This window comes from Myotis davidii, unplaced genomic scaffold (assembly GCF_000327345.1).
Source record: "Myotis davidii unplaced genomic scaffold, ASM32734v1 scaffold824, whole genome shotgun sequence".
Taxonomy (NCBI): Eukaryota; Metazoa; Chordata; class Mammalia; order Chiroptera; family Vespertilionidae; genus Myotis; species Myotis davidii.
In genome coordinates, this window is record NW_006294870.1 from 86241 (window position 1) to 90160 (window position 3920).

Below are 3920 nucleotides of genomic sequence, written 5' to 3' on the forward strand. Positions count from 1 at the left end.
AGGAGGCAGCCAATCAATGACTCTCTCATCATTGATGTTTCTATCTCTCTCCCTCTTCCTTCCTTGAGAGATGAAGAGAGAGAGAGAGATTGAGAGAGAGAGAGAGAGAGAGAGAGAGAGAACGGAAGAGAGAGAAACTAAAAATGAAAGTTGAAGTCTTAAACCTAGACCACCAGACCATAGTTAACGGGAAGGAAATTAAGCTCCCCATCTTGGGGTAGCAAGGAACTTGCAGACTTACATTTAAAACCAGTTGAGGAGTCATGCTCTCAGTATTTGAATTTAAATTGTTAACATTTTTCAGAGAATCTAGGTCTCTGCCTGCGTCACATGCAGCAGCTACTGACTTATTTCAGTTCCGGTCTCCTGCTTGTCAGTGCAGTTCTGCCCCATTATCAGTGGTTTTGCTTTCTGCAATGTCAGTTACCTATGGTCATTCATGGTCCAAAAATATTAAATCAAAATTTCAGAAATGAGAAATTCAGAAATTTTAAATCGTACACCTTTCTGAATCGTTCTGAATAGCACCGCCTCACTCCTTCTTGCTTTGATGGGAATCTTCCCTTTGTCCAGCGTATCCATGCTGTGTGTGCTCCCCGCCCATTAGCCACCTAGTAGTTGTCTTGCTTGTCAAATCGCCTGCCACAGAATCACGGTGAGCCTGATTTTACTTAATAGTGCCTCCAAAGCACAGGAGTCCTGATGCCGGCAAGCTGGATATGCCGTAACGAGAAGTCATAAAGTGCTTCTTTTAAGTGAAAATATGTTAAATTCTCAACTGAATAAGGATAGAAAACTATTATATTCTGAGGTATACAAATGATCTCCTAACATATGCTCAGAAGTCAATACTAGCCTGACCCTATGTCACAGTGCCTGTGTGATTCACTGAAATTCATCTCATCACATAGGCATGACATCCTTTCACACCATCACAAGATTGAGATTGAGTCTAGTATAATAACATATGTTGAGATGTAAGCCATATTCAAAAACTTTTATTATAGTACATTGTTTTGATTTTTATCATTCACATTGTTGTGAATGTCTTACTGTGCCTAATTTATGATCTAAATTTTGTCATTGGTATGTATGTATAGGGGGAAAAAGCATAGCATATATAGGGTTTGGTACTATCTATGATTTCAGGCATCCACTGGGGTTCTGGAATATATCCCTGAGAATAAAGCAAACTATTATAATGATTGTCTAATCTTGTCTATGTGCAGGGTACATAAAGCCAAGTTACAGATAAAAAACTCTTTGCCCTACTATTAGTAACTATAACTATGCTGTGTTGCCAATATTAAGCTGTCATTATGAAATTGATAAGAAACTTTTCTCCATTTGGGATCTCAGTGGTTAGGAAGAGCTAACAAGTCACTCAAGTTAAACCTCTTGGGATACAATGGGAAACCTTCCCCAGGAACTGTTTTCTCTCATTCTCCTTTACATGTGTGACATGGTCCAGAGCATTTTCTTATATTATCAGCATCCTATTTACACATGCCAAATACCTAACTTCCTCAACTTCTTCAACAGAGATTTAATTTCTCATAGAATAAGCAACAATATTGTGCCAACATGTTGCCTGGATTCTTACGGGTAGGCTGTTACTAATTTGGAAAAGAAGTAGAAATTCTGTTTCTGTTCTCCCTGCATCACTAAATTCCTGGCAATTTATGGTAACTCAAACATTCATTTTTTAGGAGTTACCACATAGAGTTATCGTGAGGCTAAATGGAATATTGACAAAACAATGAAGAAACTAGAAAGATCACTACAGAGCTAAGTAGGAAATAAAATACAAGCAACTTATTCTCTCGTTTGAGTAATGAAGACTTTTCATTATTCTCCTAATTAGCCTGTCACTTTATGATCCTCACATCTAGTTATTGAAAGGTTTAAAAAAATTAAGTAGAGTGAGCTAAAAACTAATAAACAGCAAAGGAAACAGAAAAAATTAAAAGCTTATTTTTTAATTACAGAAAATTAATTTAACAACCATAGGAAAAAAAGCACATGCATGTCTACAAGAAGATTTAAAAGACTTCTTAGCAAGATTATTCATCATCAATAATAAAAGAATTGGTGGTCTTTGATGAATAAAATTCTTAACGTTCAAAGTTAGTTGAGAGCCACACCTTCTCAGAACCTGACTGCTCAATGAGAAGGGTACATGTAGGAAAGAATATAGATGTCATACATATATACCTAAATATTCTTCTTACCTTCTCGCAAATCCTAAAATATAAAAATAAAATAAATACCTCAACCATTTATTCAAAATAGAATGCTTCCATAAATTATAAATGTTTTTTCAATCTTGGCTTTTGACATGCTGTCCCAAGTACTTATTGATTCATCATTGTCTTATAACTATTTTATTAGTTGTAATTATTAAACAACATTATACTGTAAAATATCTAGCAAAGTAGCTGGTATATAAAAGCTACTCAATAAATGCTAATTAGAGAACTAGGTGATTATATAATATTTGCTTCTATCAAATTCTAATGACAAATCTTTATAAAATTTACAAAAACCTTAATATGAAACCTGTAAACAGAATGATTTTTTATGTATAAACAACATCACCATTTTTAGTATTTTTAAATTCATAGGCTCACTCAGTACAAAACACCTTAAACTGAACAGAAACTCTCATTTATTTTTTAAAGAAGAAAACATTTTAAGGAGAGAGATTAAATTATTTCCTAAAATATCTCAGAAGTACAAAAATTAGAAGTGTTTTTAAGTACAAAATAAGTGTGGCTGTTTTGTGTGTTTTTTTAACTAGCTCATGCCAATTAACTCATATTTAGGATGGAATAATGACATTTTTTCATATTTCATTCTTTCAGTAGCATAGCTAATATCTAAATTCCACATTTTTGTTTTACTTCTCTCTTCATCTGTGAAAATGTCTTCTATTCCTATTGTCAATTACTATAGTTACAGAAATGCAGTGTTGTATACATGAAAGAACATTGGGCACTATATATAACAGCTAAGACTTTGGAGTTTATTCTTTCTTATATAGATAGGTGACTTTCTAAATTTATTTTGAATGTTCTGAATCTCACTACCCTCATTTTTCCACCAAATATATTTTATATGTCTCCTGAAGATCATTATTTAACCCTGCACATATCTGATTCCATTAATTTGAGAGTAATATGCAATATAAAAAATTTGTAACTGAGTGTGGTTATGGATATTAACTAACCCTATTGTGGCGATTATTTCATATAATATACAATTATCAAAACATTATGTTGTATTCCTGGAAATATGTTGTAAAATATGCAATATGATATATGAAAAAAACAACTTCGTTCTGAGTTTTATTTTTCACTTAAAATTATTATAAAGAGCATATTTGTTCTGTGTAATCTCTTTTTCGGGTTTTTATTCTATAATTCAGGAACAACTTTGAATCAATTTCTATGGTGGACCTGCAGCTTCAGTTAAGGTCACAGGACACTTACTGAAAGTGTGCAACCTTACTGAGTTCTCTAATAATTAGTTCTGTGTCAAGAAAACTACTATGTTGATTAGCCCTCCTGTACATAACATCAGATATTCACATAGCTGTATGTGGTAGCAGGTATCCTATCAATCGTAAAATCTAGAAGGAGTCTATTGGAATTTTAGATTACGCATTACCTTGACAACAACAAGTAATTCCTTGCTGCTCAGCATGTGTTTCTGCAGGATCCCAGGTGATTCCTCAGATGGTAATATAAGTTTGCTTCTTAAATTTGTATTTCTGAAATACTGGTTCTTATGTGAAATTGAATATACTTGGCTGTACTCTGATATAGTCTGTGTTGTAATCAGAAGTGCATTTTTATATGCTTGTCCCCTTGATTTTTCTCAGATTGTAAATTACCTGCTTCAAATAAAGGCAACATGAT